Source organism: Capricornis sumatraensis, chromosome 11 (genome assembly GCF_032405125.1).
Source record: "Capricornis sumatraensis isolate serow.1 chromosome 11, serow.2, whole genome shotgun sequence".
NCBI classification, from domain to species: domain Eukaryota; kingdom Metazoa; phylum Chordata; class Mammalia; order Artiodactyla; family Bovidae; genus Capricornis; species Capricornis sumatraensis.
In genome coordinates this window covers 82,935,649-82,952,806 of record NC_091079.1, presented here as the reverse complement: position 1 = coordinate 82,952,806, position 17,158 = coordinate 82,935,649, and the positions used below count along the sequence as shown (strand labels likewise).

Here is a 17,158-nt window from a genome sequence, read left to right as displayed (position 1 = left end):
TTTTTAAAATAAGGCCAGTTTAAGGTAGTGCTAGTGGTAAAGAACCTGCCTGCCAATGCAGGAGACGTAATGATACGCGAGTTCAATTCCTGGGTGAGGAAGATCCCCTGGAAAGGGCATGGCAACCCATGCCAGTATTTTTGCCTAGAGAATCCCATGGACAGAGGAGCCTGGCGGGCTACAGTCCATAGGGTCGCAAAGAGTCAGACTTAGCACATAGCACATTAGCAGTGATCAGTCTACAAGAGATATAAAACCAATGCTGATATAACAAAGATATTATTTAATCTTAAGAATCTAATTTGAGTTGACCTTATTATTAAAATCTTGTATAAAACTTCTGATTTTTTATCATACTCAAACCTCAATGATTCCCACTGTCTTTAGGAGTTTTTTAAAAACTGACTATAACATGTACAGGCAAATACGAAGGGCTGAGAAGAGCTTATACAACTCTGAAGAACAGTGTGTATGTGGAGAGGGACCAGACTGTCTTACACTGGCAGAAATAATGACTCATTATAAAGTTACAGTAACTAGGAAGACAGTGTGGTACAACACAAAGATGGATATAAAGACCAATGGGGAACAAAACACAGTCCAGGAAAAAAGTCCCATTTATACACATGAACACCTGACTTACTGTCAAAGGTGACCCTGCTGAGCATTAAGAATGGCCTTGTCAAAAACAAAACAAAAACAACATAGTACTGTTTTACTGGTTACCATCTGAGGAAAGGAACTTAACCTATAGGTAACCCTCTCCATAAAAATCAATTCCAGATGGTTAACAGATTGAAATGTGAGAAGTAAAATCCTAACACTTCTAGCAGTCAGTAGAAGAGACTATTTCAATGAAAAGATTTCTTAAATGAAACATACTAAAGTACCTGCTGTAAAAGACTGTTAATTGTACTACAATAAAATCACAAGATAGTATTAAGGGAGTGGGAGAAGACATTTGCCACATAAAACTAATAAAGGACCAGTAACTGGAATATATAAAGAATATAGAAATCAAGACAAAGTAGAAAAATAGAAAAACGCGGGAGGGACATTCACAGGCTCTTGATAAAAGAATATGAAAAAGTGCTCAACGTCATTTGTTGTACACATCAAAGCCATACTGGAAGACACTGCACACCTGGCAGGATGGCTAAAATTTCTAAAGACATTTCCAAGTGTTAGCAAAGATGTGGACTACTGAGAGGAGTGTAAAATGGCATAACTACTTTGGAAAACTGTTCAACAGTATCTACCAAATTTGGACATATGGAAATTCTATTACTACAATATGTAACAGTATCTATTACATACTGATACTCCTAGATATGAATGCACTAGAGAAATGAATGCATACATGCATTAAAACACTCACATAACAATATTTATGGCAACACTAGTTATAACAAGCCCAAACACTGGACACAACCCATATTTCTATCAACAGTAGAATGGATAAATAAATTGTGGTATGTTCATTCCACTCTAGTCTACCAGAAAGCAATGAAAATGAACAAAATACTGCTACTCATAAAACAAATATGAGTCTCTCATAAAAGGATGTGTGCGTATGTGCTGTGCTTAGTTGCTTAGTTCTGCCGACCCTTCGCAACCCCATGGGCCGTAGCCCACCAGGCTCCTCGGTCCATGGGGATTCTCCAGGCAAGAATACTGGAGTGGGTTGCCATGCTCTCCTCCAGGGGATTTTCCTGAACCAGGAATCAAACAGAGATCTCCTGCACTGCAGGCGGATTCTTTACCAGCTGAGCTACCAGGGAAGCCTGTGTGCTGTATAATTCCATTTAAATAAAGTTCAAAAACAGGTAAAGTTAATCTCTAATATATTTCAGAAGTCAGGACTATAGCTACCTTTTGAGAAATGGCACATGTACAGTAGTTACAAAGGTATATTCACTTTGTGATAAATCACTGACCTACAGACTCATGGTTAACGCGTTTTTCTGGGTGATCTTTATATCAGAATTAAAGGTTAAAAAAAAAAAAAAGCTCCCTGAGGTGACAGTCACACATATTCTTAAGAAAGTCACATTTACTTTTCTAACACAAAATCTAGAAAACCATTTCACTCAGGCAAACTTTATTCATGTCCAACAGTTTATACCTTCCCATCATCTGGCTGCATACTCCCTTAATTCTGAGGGAAATACAGTGTAATGGTAGACTACAATTTTCTGCATATTTTCTTCTCTATAGTTATTAATTTCCCTTGCATCTCAAAATGCTACTCCAGGATTCAATATACGTATCAAAAAACAGACTATCTTGGGGATCCTAAGAATTTATCACTTAAAACATTAAACCAGTGGTCACTTGGGAGAATTTTTCAAACATACTTTTAGAAATTTGATACCCACATAATTTATTATCCACGTCAGAACCTAGTAAGAGTGAATGAAGGTGCTATTAATATTTAAAATAGGATGTGTGTGGGTTAGTTGCTCAGTTATGTCTGTCTCTTTTGGACCTCACGGACTGTAGCTCGCCAGGCTCCTCTGTCCATGGAATAATCCAGACAAGAATACTGGAGTGGGTGGCCATTCCCTTCTCCAGGGGATCTTCCTGATCAAATCCAGGTCTCCTGCATTGTGCGCAGATTCTTTACCATCTGAGCCACCAGGGAAGCCCTTAAAATAGAATAATGGGGACAAACTAGAACATATGGTGATCCCACTGAAGAAGTCTTTCCAAAACAGTGTGCAAATAAACAAATACGCCTTAAAGGAAAATAAACAAACTTGAATACTAAAAAATTTAATATTTTTATATGGTAAAAAGTATAATAGGAAGACATGATAAATTAGTAAAATATAACAATATTTTACATATAACAATGAACAACTTTCGTTAGTATACAAACGGCTTTTACACATTAGTAAGAAAAAGATGTACAACTCAGTGGTAAAATGAGCAAGGACACAGGAGGAAGAGTTTGGAGGAAAAAAAATACAAACATTAGGAAGACAGGAAACAGTGTTCAACACGCCAGAAATGAAACTCAAACAACAGGCAGCATCCTGTGCACAGCAGGCTGACAGCTAAACGGGGCTTGCGCCCAACACAGCACCTCACACGCTAGGGGCGGGGGCGGGGGGGGGGGGGAGCGGGGGCCAGGGGGCCAGGGGGGCGGGGGAGGGGGGACGAGCGCGTACACACAGCACCTCACTCTGTTCAGAGGAGCAGGCAGCGCGACTCTGCGGAGCCAACTGAGCTCACTCACCGGAAAAGGACCTGATGCTGGCAGGGACTGGGGGCAGGAGGAGAAGGGGACGACAGGGGATGAGATGGCTGGACGGCATCACCCACTCGATGGACGTGAGTCTGAGTAAACTCTTGGAGTTGGTGATGGACAGGGAGGCCTGGCGTGCTGCGATTCATGGGGTCGCAGAGAGTCGGACAGGACTGAGCGACTGAACTGAACTGAACTCGAAATGGAACTGTTCTCTGACCAGCAATCTTACGCGTAAAATCTATCCTTCAGAAATTATAAGGACACAAGTGTGCAAAGAAAGTGTGCAAGGAAGCTCACTGCAGGCTAGGTAACAGAAGGAAATAAAATAAGGCAAAAAAACCCCATACAAAACTTGGAAATAAGTGTCCAACAGGGAACTGGTAAAAATAAAAGAATCAACCACAACTCACAGATAATGATAAGGAATAGATCTCTCTATATAACACTGAATGAGCAATAATAACTGCAAAACAGTAGTATGTATAGTATGAAAGTATTTGTGGGAAAAAAATGCACCCACAGAGGTTTACAGGTACCTACAGAATTTCTGGAAAAATATTAAACCATTAATAGCAGCTACATTGGGGAGAATAATCTTTAGTATTCACTTTGTACCTTCTGTGTAACTTACAATTGTATCATGAGCATCTATTGCTTACAGGTTAAAGAAAAAACCCTAATTGAACCCCACAAACAACAAAAAAAACCATATTCCACTCTAGAATTAACCAATCAAATTGAGAATGTGGTCCAGAACTTGTATATTTTGCAAATGTTCTCAGTAATTTAGTTGCACACACTGATCAAGAACCATTAATACTAAAGAGTCTGCTAAACTCTTGCACTTAAAAACAGAATTCTGTGTGCTTGGTCTCCAAAACAAGGCTCCTTGTTTTTCATTACTTTAGGTACTAAAAATAAAAATTCCATTTAAAAAAAAGACAAAAAAAACCTCATGAAGGAACACTTCCAAACCCATTCTACAGGGCCACCATCACCCCAGACAAAGACATCACACAAAAAAGAAAAGTACAGGCCAATATCATTGATGAACACAGATACAAAAATCCTTAACAAAATTCTTGCCAATAGAACCCAACGACACATTAGAAGGATCATACACCATGACCAAGTGAGGTTTATTCCATGGATGCAAGGATTCTTCAACATATGCAAATCAATGTGATGCAACATATTAACAAGTTGAAAGATAAAAATAAGATAATCTCAATAGATGCAGAAAAAGTGTTTAACAAAGTTCAGCACCCATTTCTGATAAAAACTCTTCAGAAAATGGTCAATAAAGGCCATATATGACAAACACGCAGCAAACATTTTTAACAATGAAAAACTGAAAACATTTCTTCTAAGATCTGGAACAAGACAAATACCAGATTAATAGTTGCAGGATTAGCTTTTTAAAAATAATATAGTCAGAGTTACTGATAGCTAACTTATTTATCAATACCTTTCAGTAAGTTATTGAAAAACTCAACATTAAAAAAACTAAGATCATGGCATCTTGTCCCATCACTTCATGGCAAATAGATGGGGAAACAATGGAAACAGTGACAGATTTTATTTACTTGGGCTCCAAAATCACTGCAGATGGTGACTGCAGCCATGAAATTAAAAGATGCTTGCTCCTTGAAAGAAAAGTTATGACAAACCTAGATAGCATATAAAAACGAGACATTATTTTACCAACAAAGGTCGGTATAGTCAAAGCTATGGTTTTTGCAGCAGTCGTGTATGGATGAGAGAGTCAGACAATAAAGAAAACTGAGCACCAAAGAATTGATGCTTTTGAATTATGGTGCTGAAGAAGACCCTGGAAAGTCCCTTGGACAGCAAGATCAAACCAGTCAATCCTAAAGGAAATCAACCCTGAATATTCATTGGAAGGACTGATGCTGAAGCTCCAATATTTTGGCCACCTGATGCAAAGAGCCAACTCACTGCAAAAGATCCAAATGCAGGGAAAGATTGAAGGCAAAAGGAGAAGGGGGCGACAGAGGATGAGATGGTTAGATAGCATCTCTGACTCAATGAACATGCATTTGAGCAAACTCCAGGAAATAATGGAGGACAGGGGAGCTAGGCGTGCTGCAGTCCACAGAGTCGGACACGACTTGGCAACTGAACAGCAACGAGAAATAGGAATGGTCCACAACTGGTATTTCTACCACGTATGCCAAAGCCTTGTGGACCAAAGATGTAGTATAAGTCCTGGTAACTTTGTACTGACACATCAAAAATAATCTAGTTTGGCAGAATGCTATTTTTTATACTTCATAAAAATTATGGAAGTTAAACATTCCAGGTGAAGTATCTAATCAATAATTACAATATTGTTTTAAGTGAAACTGTGTTGTAGATTTTAAATGCTCAATTTATAAACACAGGATAAATAATGAGCAATTAGAAAGCTCAAATCCATACAAAGAGCAGCCTATGTTTGAAAAGCTGTATATATCACTTAGGATCCTGGCCAAAACTCGAAGCATTTTCAAAGAGGTAACTGAAGTGCTCGTTTGCAAAGGTGTGGATAGGGTTAAAGGAACCAACAGTGATGGCAGAGTACTCAGAAAGCCATTGTTACCCTTTGGAAAAAAGGGACGGGGGGTGGAGCTGTCCAACGGCAGTCGGAAGAATAAACATAGAGCTTCTCTCCTCTGGAGATCTCTAATATCCACCAATGCCTCACACTGGCTAAACCCAACCAGAAACCAACAAAGGAAGCCAAGGGAGGCAGTCCTTAGAGTAAGTCAGCCTTCTATGGGGCACAGAGCAAGCAAGGGGAGGATGAGGAGAGGGTCTGGAGCAGCAAATAAAAACATTCAGTCTGGATGTATAAAGAAGGGAATTTGGGAGTCAAGACCTTGTCAGACACTGCTAGTTATAAAAATCTTAGATAATGTCCATTCCTGAGTCTGTGAGCTCCACTACAAAATATGTGATCTCCACTACAAAATATGTGATCTCCACTTATTTCAAATAGATATTATGACAACAAAGTGAAACTGGAACAGGCTAAAATTTGGCACTATCCTAAATGTTAGCTGAAATGAAATGTAAGACAAGTTTTATATTTCTAGGACCTAACACAACTTGTAACTTACAGTAGGTGCCTAAGACACACTGGATAAATAAATCACGATGCATGACACACATAAGTGGAAGTAAGGGAACTGAGGATTTGTTCATATCTTTGCTTTTGGCTTGTTACTGCTGTAAGGTTCTTTTTAAGTGATACAACCTTACTACATACAGCTTTTTAAACTGTAAAAAGAATCTTTACCCCACAAGTGCTACAGGATAGATAAGATCACGTTAAATATACAACTTCAAGAATTACAGATTTAAAACATTCCACCAATAAACATCTCCCAACCACCAACATTTTAGTAGCATCTACTAAGCACCCACATGCCTAAGTGATTTAAAACTCATGAAACGATATTTTGCAGAAAGTAGGCTGGGCAAAAAAAAAAAAAAAAAAAGACAATAAAGAAATTACTTCCCAAGAGAAAATCCCACTCAACTCTGGAATATCTGTTTTTGCCTATTATTTAGCTAAAATTGGGTTTCTTCTATTACTTCTCACAAAAGTAAAAAAGTGGAGAAAACCCAATAATTGTGTATTGATAAACACTATAAGTATCCAGTTTCTGATTCTAATTTCTTTTACTGATGTCTGACCCCCAGTTCAGCACCTCTAGAACATGGTAATAAAAGTAGCACAAAACACTAGCACTGTTAACGAAAACAGAAAGAGGACTAAGTATAAAGCAGCTTTTGTTTGTTTGAAGTGAGAAGGGAGCAGGTAAAGAGACTCCCAGCACAGTTTCTATTAATCATTAATTCTGGTCACTACTGAAGCCCAAGCTATTTCATATTCAAGTGAGAGTCAAGAAAGGAGATAAAGAAGTAAGACTTTCTATTTTAGATTCTATTAAAAAACTATTTTATGTTACAAAGCATAACAGGCCATTAAACTTCTTCAGCAATATATACTTATATTGAGAGGTTGAGAGAAGATGATGAATAAAAGAAAAAATTTTAATGAATATCTGGTATTAAACATGGTTCTCACATGTTTATAAGTCACATTTCGCTTTCTGTGAACTAACCACATGTTCATATTCTGCTGCTGGTATAAGGTTTTTTTATATAAAGGAACTCTACTATTATGTGTCAAATATATTAAAAAATTTTTAAAGAAAAACCTGCATGGCAATTTTCCAATGTAGAAATGAAAACTTTCGTGTGTGTGTTTGTGTGTGTTCAAATTCACATATTTTTCTCTTTATGACTTTTGGATTCTGTATTATTGGAACAATCCTGCTCACTCCAAGATCACATTTTAAAAATTCATTTATATTTCTTTCTGGTACTTCTATATTTTGTTTGTTTACTGCTTACATCATGTATCCATTTCAATTTATTTTCATGTTAGAACTAAGTAGAGATCAAAGTTTTATTTTTTTTCTAAATGGCTAGCCAGTGTTCTCAACACCGGTTATGGAATAATTATCTCCTTTCCACCTACCTCTGACCTAATTTGATAAGCTAGTTTTTAGTGTATAAATTTCTTACTATCTATGTGGTAGGGACTACCAAAATACGCTCTTGAAGTAAACAACCAAACTATTTTGTTCCAATTTTTGCTGCTATCTAGGTGGTAGGGACTTCCAAAATACTTGTGGCTATCTAGGTAGTAGCGACTCCAAAATACGCTCTTGATATAAACAACCAAACTGATTTGTTCCAATTTTTGCTTCCACCAATTGGAAAGGTGCTTATTTCCCTGGATTCTAATCAACATTCTATATTATTTCAATAGCTTTTTCTAAGTCGTGGGGAAAAAAAAGTAAGCTACTTTCATTTCTATTCCTTTGGTTACTAAACAAATCAAACATTTGTTCACACTTACAGCTCTCTTTATTTTTTCAATGATTTACCTGTTCATATGTTTTTGACCATTTTTCACACTGGAATATTAATGGTCTTCTTCAATTTTAAAACTTTCATATTTATTCCCTCTTAATATTTGCTCTTTAATTTTGTAATTTTTAAAGTAAAGAGGTTTAAAATGTTTATTTAATCACATCTACCAGTTCTTCTATAAATTCTTTCATTACTTTATATGCTTACAAAACATTTTCTGGGGATAAAATCTATTGACACATTTACCATTTGTGGTACTTTTTATTCCTTCTTGTGGATCCAAGTTTCATCTGATATCTTGATATTATTTCCCTCCAGTCTGAAGAACTTCCTTAAACATTTCTTCATGTTGTAGATTTCCTATCAATGAATTCTCTCAAGTTCTGTTTATTTGAAAAATGTCCTATTTCACCTTCATTTTCATGAGTATTCTTTTCTGAATACAGAATTCCAGGTTGATAACTTTCTTTCAGAACTTAAAATAGGTCATTCCATTTTTTTCTGATCACCAATCATTTCTGATTAGTCATCATTCACTGATATTTTAATTCCTCTGTAGTAATGTGTGTTTTTTCTCCTTTGGCTGTATTAACATTTTCTTTCCATCTCTGATGTTCAGCAGGTCTGATCAAAATATACCTAGATGATATTTTCTCTGTATTTATCATAGCTGGGGTTCATTGAACTTCTTCAATTTTAAGTTGATTTAATTTTTTGGCAATTACTTCTTTACATATTTTTTTACTCTAGTGTCTGTCTGTCTCTCTCTTCTCTCTCTTTCTGCCAAGGCTCTGTTCATTTTTTGTATTTTTATCCATTCTCTGGATTTGCAAATTTTTATTGATCATCAACTTTTTTCTCTGCCTTCTCCAGTCTGTTGCTAAACCGATTCAGTAAAATTTTTACTTCAATTGTATTTTTCAGTTCTAGATTGTCTATTCTTCTATATTTCCATTTCTCTGTTCAAACTGCCCACCTATATTCAGTCATCATGATCATGCATCTCCCTTTAGGTCACTGAATATATTACAGTTGCTTTCAAGTCTGTTAATTCTGCTAATTTTAGGGCCTGCTATCATTCTGGGGTCAATGGTCGTGACATCCCATTTTCCCAATTCTTCACATGTCTAGCAGTTGTCTATTATAAACTGGGTATTGTGGACATTATGCGGTAGAGATATCTTCTCCTAAGAGTGAAAATTTTTAGTACACCTGGCAGTTAAATCTCTGGCTCATAAAGTCAAACTTGTGGAGGCTTGGTTTTATGTTTTAAAATGCGTCTCTGAGCACAAATGTTTTATCAAGCTCTGTTAACTTGGTGGGAATCAAATACCAAAGGAGAGCTGTGTATAAAGATATTACAGAGCTATTATGTCATCTTCACTTAAAACGGCAGTTACCACTGAAAATTTTTTTAAGTTCATCAATCCTCATAAGGTAAGTCAATAACACTATCTCTATCCCAAGAACCCAGATTTCTTAGATCTGTATATAACATGCTCATGTTTCTGAGGACACATTCCAGTAATTAAAAGGCTTTTAGGTAGCACCATTGCTGACTGTTTCTCACTGGCCATCAAACATTTCACTTCTTTTGTGCTGTTCCATTTTAAATAGAGATAGTGTTTAAGTAGAGATAGTGTTAGCCTGTTTCATTTTCCTTCCGTTTGCAGCTAGATGCAGCCATGTGTCCAGTTCTGGCCAATGCAATGTGAGGATGATGATGCATGCCACTTCCAGAACTAGTCCCTAAATCATCCTTTCAATCATCCTTTGAGCTCTCTCCCTTTCCTTGCAAGCCGGCTGAATGTAGTAATTCCAGTGGTTGACTCCAGGCAGGTCTTTGGGGACAGCTGAGTCACAAGATGGAAGGAATTGGGATACCTGAGTCACCCACATGGTTCTTTGTGTGAGTAAAAAATTAACGTTTATAGAATTCCGCCATAAGATTTGGGATTTTTTTGTTTCAGATACAACTACCTTACCCAAGATGAGATAAAATAAGGGAATAACTTAAGAGTAGCTTGGAAGGAAAATTCTGAAAACAAATATAAGGTAATAATAGCTTATTTTTATTCAGAGAGTAAAGCATGGGACTTCATTTTTTTTTTTAATTTTTTAATTAATTAATTAATTTATTTTTTTTTTAATTTTAAAATCTTTAATTCTTACATGTGTTCCCAAACATGAACCCCCCTCCCACCTCCCTCCCCATAATATCTCAGTGGGTCATCCCCATGCACCAACCCCAAGCATGCTGTATCCTGCGTCAGACATGGACTGGCGATTCAATTCTTACATGATAGTATACATGATAGAATGCCATTCTCCAAAATCATCCCACCCTCTCCCTCTCCCTCTGAGTCCAAAAGTCCGTTATACACAGCTGTGTCTTTTTTCCTGTCTTGCATACAGGGTCGTCATTGTCATCTTTCTAGATTCCATATATATGTGTTAGTATACTGTATTGGTGTTTTTCTTTCTGGCTTACTTCACTCTGTATAATCGGCTCCAGTTTCATCCATCTCATCAGAACTGATTCAAATGAATTCTTTTTAACGGCTGAGTAATACTCCATTGTGTATATGTACCACAGCTTTCTTATCCATTCATCTGCTGATGGACATCTAGGTTGTTTCCATGTCCTGGCTATTATAAACAGTGCTGCGATGAACATTGGGGTACATGCGTCTCTTTCAATTCTGGTTTCCTCGGTGTGTATGCCCAGCAGTGGGATTGCTGGGTCATAAGGTAGTTCTATTTGCAATTTTTTAAGGAATCTCCACACTGTTCTCCATAGTGGCTGTTCTAGTTTGCATTCTCACCAACAGTGTAGGAGGGTTCCCTTTTCTCCACACCCTCTCCAGCATTTATTGCTTGCAGATTTTTGGATCGCAGCCATTCTGACTGGTGTGAAGTGGTACCTCATGGGACTTCAGAGTCACCAAGTTTGGGTTCAAGTTCAGATTCTGAAACTAGCTGTGTGACACTGCGTTAAATTACTAAGACAGTTTACTACACTGTAAAGTAGGAATAACAAATAACCTACAGTCCACAGAATTATACTAGGATTAAATAAAATATGTAAAGAATCTAGCACTAGTATGACATATTAGTGAAAGTGAAAGTGAAGTCGCTCAGTAGCGTCTGACTCTCTGCGACCCCATGGACTGTAGCCTACCAGGCTCCTCTGTCCATGGGATTTTCCAGGCAATAGTACTGGAGTGGATTGCCATTTCCTTCTGCAGTGGATCTTCCTGACCCAGGGATCGAACCCGGGTCTCCTGCACTGTAGACAGACGCTTTACTGTCTGCGCCACCAGGGAAGTCCTTAGTATGACATATTAACCACCTGACAAATATTAGCCATTATAAATATTTGAGAAGATGATACAAATGTAACTAAGCCACTTACTGGATAAAGCTATTTAAAATAAGATTATCATGCTTAAGGTTAGAAATAAAATGAAACAAACTGTTGGCTCTGAAGCAGCTTGTCTAATGTAATCAGAATACTTAGCCACTTGCAAGTTTGGAATACATCATTATAGAACATAAATTTCTCCAAGATGAATATAGTTTTCACCCTTATGTTTATATAGTTGTAAACCTACAATAAGTGGTCTAACATTAAAAATGGAGTAAGTAAATTCAAATTAACTACTTTTATACACAGGGGAGGTGGAGGAAGCTCAACAGATGATTAACATAGGCACATTGTTTCCAGCAAGTTTTCTGGAAAGTGAATGCTTATCAAGACTCAAATATACTACCTTGAGCTCTGCCTCTAGATAATGTCTATGATCTCCTACAAACATAAAGTGAAAGTTCAGAATAAACTATTCCCATATGCCACAAAACCTCCCCCAAAAGACAGTTTAAACTACTGCAGAAAGAAAAGGCATTATTCATTCCATTTTCCAACAAAAAATACGTAGAACATTTTGACTAGCTCCTTCCAGGAACTATTTAGAAGAGCAAACAACACAGCAATAAGGAAAAGGATGGAAAAGCATAGCGCAAAATGATGTGTGTGATGGAGTGCCCAGACACATGAAAAAAAGTTTTTAAACAGGTTAAAAAAAGACCGAGCTGTCAAAAAAAAAAAAAAAGTCTTTTTGACTGGTTAAAATACTCACTGCTATACATCAACAGAAGGGAGATATTAACCTAGTTTGAGATATTAGTCAAGTTTGTGTACTTTTGAATTTCAACTTCCTTATTTGAAAGCTAAAGTGATTGGATGAGGTAATGTCTAAGGTCTCTTAGTTCTAAAAGACTGATTCTAATATACAAACACATATACAGCTGTAACACACATCATGTGTGCCTAGTTGTCCCCAACTCTTCGCAACCCTAGGGACTGTAGCCCGCTGAGCCACGCGATTTCCCAGGCAAGAATACTGGAGTGGGTTGTCATTTCCTTCTCCAGGGAACCTTCCCAACCCAGGGATTGAACCCGCATCTCTGCATCTCCTGCATTAGCAGGTGAATTGTTTACCACTGAGCCACCTGGGAAGCCCAATACATACATACTCTAGGATTAAAAGTGGACAATTAATAGTTTCTGAGATAATTTTTGTTTCTGTTCTTTTAAAAATATCTCCAAATTCTCCAAAGTGTTGGTATACTCTTTGGTCTTAGTAAATCCAGTGGAATAAACTGCAAACTTAATTTTACCAGTTTCATCATTAATCTAAATACTACTACTATTTGGACAATTACAAATATTAAGTATTTGGGCTAATTTTGTCCTAACCAATTTTTCTGTAAGTTACTTAAAAAAGTATTGATAAGAGCAGTATCCTGCCTCTCCAATTTTGGAAATTCATTTGTCTCTTTCTCCTAAAGAACATGAGGAGTGGGGAAGGCAGAGACCTCTGGTTAGGGTAAATCATTGTGTGTGTGTGTGTGTGTGTGTGTGTGTGTGTGTGTGTGTGTGTGTGTGTAATTTTACAACATGTGTACATGACGAGGTAGAGCACAGATTGGATGAGCTATGTGGTAGAAGTCCTAAAAACTATCTTTAAAACTTTCTTCCAATTATAAAGTAATTCTCAGAAGCAATAGCATCTCCTGGGAAACAAGAGGCATGGTAAGCAAAATGTGTCTATTTTGCTCCAGATACACTGCATTTATAGAGCTTCCCTCTAAATATGTCCCCCCAAAATAAAGTCAGAACTGAGATACAAATGAAATATTTATTAATTTTATAGGAGAAGAAAACAACTAAGGGAGTATTTTCAAAGAAAGCAGGAGAATCTAGGTAAGAATTACACAACAGGTAAACAATCATAAAGGTTTATCATTGTTATGGCTTTCTCATTAAGAATTCAAAAGAAACAAAATGGGTTTAAGTATAATTATACAACACAGTATTTAATTAGACATATTAGATATTTTTACTATAAATATTTTGCTATAGGAAACATCAACAAACCCCAATTTAAAAATCAGCAATCAAGAGACAGAGGGAATCTCAAATAAGTCATGGAGACTCAAAAAATGAAAAGGCTACAAACTGGAACTATTCCACAAATACTAGTCATACACAGGTGAATATGCTAGACACGCACATGAGTTCCTCAGAACAACCTCATTTGATTGTGGAACCTATACTTCTAGTGACACTAATGTTCCAATCTAATGTTAAACTTTATAAGAGAAAACTGTAGTCTAGAGTTACTCAGTTGAACACATCATCACTAGCCATATGAGGCTATTTAAGTTTAAATTAATTAAAAAAAATACTAAACTCCAGTTCCTCAGTGAAACTAGTCACATTTCAAAAGCTCTATAGCCATACATGCCCTTCCAAGGTTGTGCTAGTGGTAAAGAACTTGCCTACCAGAGACATGAGAGATGCGGGTTCAGTCCCTGGGTTGGAAAGATCCCCAGAAGGAGGGCACGGCAACCCACTCCTGTATTCCTTCCTGGAGAATCCCACAGACAGAGGAGCCTGGCCAGCTGCCGTCCACAGGGTTAGAGAGAGTTGGACATGACTGAGTGACTTAGCATGAACGCATAGCTATATATGGCCACTGGCTACCATACTGGACAGTGCAGGTCTAGAATATTTCTATCATTGCAGAAAGTTCTATTATACATTGCTGGTCTAGTGATTACTTGATTTATCCATACAGCTAATGTGCCAGAACAAACTCAGTCCTCTTTCTACTATTTTACTTCCCTGAACAAGACCTTCATTAATCACCTCGTTTCTGACTGATCACATTGGCCTTTTGTTAAGTTCTGCTTACAAACATCCATTTGCTTCCCACAGATAAATGAATTTTAAACTTTGCATGGAATTCAAAGTCTTCCACAATCTTACCTCAGTCTCTTACCATTCTCTGACATAAAAACACACTCCAGCTAACTGGTCTACTTGTTAAATAGATTAATAAAACACAGTTTCACCTCCATTGACACTTCCTATGTCTTTTGTCTCTGCCTGAATACGCTCTTCTGCCTTCTTTGCTCTGCTTCTTAGGCGCCACAGTGGTAAAGAAGCCCCCTGCCTCCTGCCGATGCAAGAGATGCAGGTTCAATTCCTGGGTCGGGAAGATCTCCTGGCATAGGAAATGGCAACCCAAGGGATTTTCTTGCCCGGAAAATTCCATGGGCAAAGGAGCTTGGTGGGCTACAGTCCATGGGGTCAGCAAAGAATTAGGCACAACTGAGCACACACACCCATGCCACACTGCTCTGCTTATTTAAACTCCTACTACTCTTTGAGGCCCAACTCCCATCTCATGTCCACAAATCATCCTAGATCAGCAATTATAGATAAACTACTAAAAATTATTCCATACTTTTATATAGAAGTTAACAGTTTCTAAACATGTCACCTAAATATTTTACTGTCATTCTTTGTTAGAAAATGTGGGGGAAAAATTAAGCAGAGTCAAGGTAATCCAGAGAGTATGTAAGAGTGGTGCAGATCACAATTTTTAAAGATTGTTTACTTTTGGCTGTGCTGAAATCCCGTTGCTGCATTTGGGCTTTCTCTAGTTGTAATAAGCAGGAGCTACTCTCTAACTGCAGTGTACAGGCTTCTCATTGCAGTGGCTTCTCTAGTTGTGAAGTGTGGGCTCAGGAGCTGTGGCACATGGGTTTGCCCTGAGGCACACAGGATCTTCCTGGAGCAGAGATCAAACCTGTGTCCCCTGCACTGGCAGGCAGATTCTTAACCACTGGAGCACCTGGGAAGTGCCCCACGACAATTTTTTTAAGGGTGATGAGAACTAACTGAGAAGATGACACTTAAACAAAGACTTGAGGGGAGTTAGCCATGAAGACGGAGAAGGCCATGGCACCCACTCCAGTACCCTTGCCGGAAAATTCCAGGGTGGAGGAACCTGGTGGGCTGCATGCAGTCCATGGGTTGCAAAGAGTCAGACTCGACTGGGCGACTTCACTTTCACTTTTCACTTTCATGCATTGGAGAAGGCAATCGCAACCCACTCCATTGTTCTTGCCTGGAGAATCCCAGGAACCGGGGAGCCTGGTGGGCTGCATGCAGTCCATGGGTCGCACAGAGTTGGGCACAACTGAAGCGACTTAACAGCAGCAGCAGCCATGAGGAAATCTAGGAAAAGAGCATCCAAGGGAAAGGCAACAGCCACTGCAAAGACTTTAAGGTTGAATGTGCCTGATTTGTTCAAGGAATAGCCCAGAGGCCAGAATGAGGTCTAAGGGAAATGAGCAAGGAATATATGAGACAGGTCAGAATGTTATCAGCTCAGCTTGTGTAGGGCTTCACAGACCACTTTAAGAACTGACTTTTATTTCTAAGCGAGATGGGAAAACTTAGCAGGCTTAAGGGGCTTCTAAACAAGACAGTTTAGAATCTGGATATTAGTCATTTAAAAGGATAATTCTAGTGTTAAGAATAGAATTCAGTTCAGTTCAGTCCCTCAGTCATGTCTGACTCTTTGCGACCCCATGGACTGCAGCACGCCAGGCCTCCCTGTCCATCACCAACTCCCTGGGTTTACTCAAACACATGTGCATCGAGTTGGTGATGCCATCCAACCATCTCATCCTCTGTCGTCCCCTTCTCCGCATGCCTTCAATCTTTCCTAGCCATCGGGATCTTTTCAAATGAGTCAGCTCTTCACATCAGATGGCCAAAGTATTGGAGTTTCAGCTTCAACATCAGTGCTCCCAATGAACATTCAGGACTGATTTCCTTTAGGATACACTGGCTGGATCTCCTTGCAGTCCAAGGGACTCTCAAGAGGCTTCTCCAACACCACAGTTCAAAAGCATCAATTCTTTGGCCCTCAGCTTTCTTTATAGTCCAACTCTCACATCCATACATGACTACTGGAAAAACCATAGCCTTGACTAGATGGACCTTTGTTGGCAAAGTAATGTCTCTGCTTTTTAATATGCTGTCTAGGTTGGTCTGCAAGGAGATCCAACTAGTCCATCCTAAAGGAGACCAGTTCTGGGTGTTCTGCGACCCATGGACTGATGCTGAGGCTGAAACGCCAATACTTTGGCCACCTCGTGCGAAGAGTTGACTCATTGGAAAAGACCCTGATGCTGGGAGGGATTGGGGGCAGGAGGAGAAGGGGACAACAGAGGATGAGATGGCTGGATGGCATCACTGACTCGATGCACATGAGTTTGGGTGAACTCTGGGAGATGGTGATGGACATGGAGGCCTGGTGTGCTGCGATTCATGGGGTCGCAAAGAGTCAGACGTGACTGAGCGACTGAACTGAACTAGGTTGGTAATAACTTTTCTTCCAAGGAGGAAGCGTCTTTTAATTTCATGGCTGCAGTCACCTACTGCAGTGATTTTGGAGCCCAGAAAAATAAAGTCTGTCACTGTTTCCACTGTTTCCCCATCTATTTGCCATGAAGTGATGGGACTGGATGCCATGATTTTAGTTTTCTGAATGTTGAGCTTTAAGCCAGCTTTTTCACTCTCCTCTTTCACTT

At 38.5% G+C, this 17,158-nt stretch overlaps 1 protein-coding gene across 1 annotated transcript in view; it reads right to left on the bottom strand.

Moving 5' to 3' along the window:
• The window catches only part of RNF19A (ring finger protein 19A, RBR E3 ubiquitin protein ligase), a 53,229-nt gene that overhangs the window by 28,728 nt on the left and 7,343 nt on the right, over nucleotides 1-17,158 (bottom strand). The window lies entirely within an intron of this gene.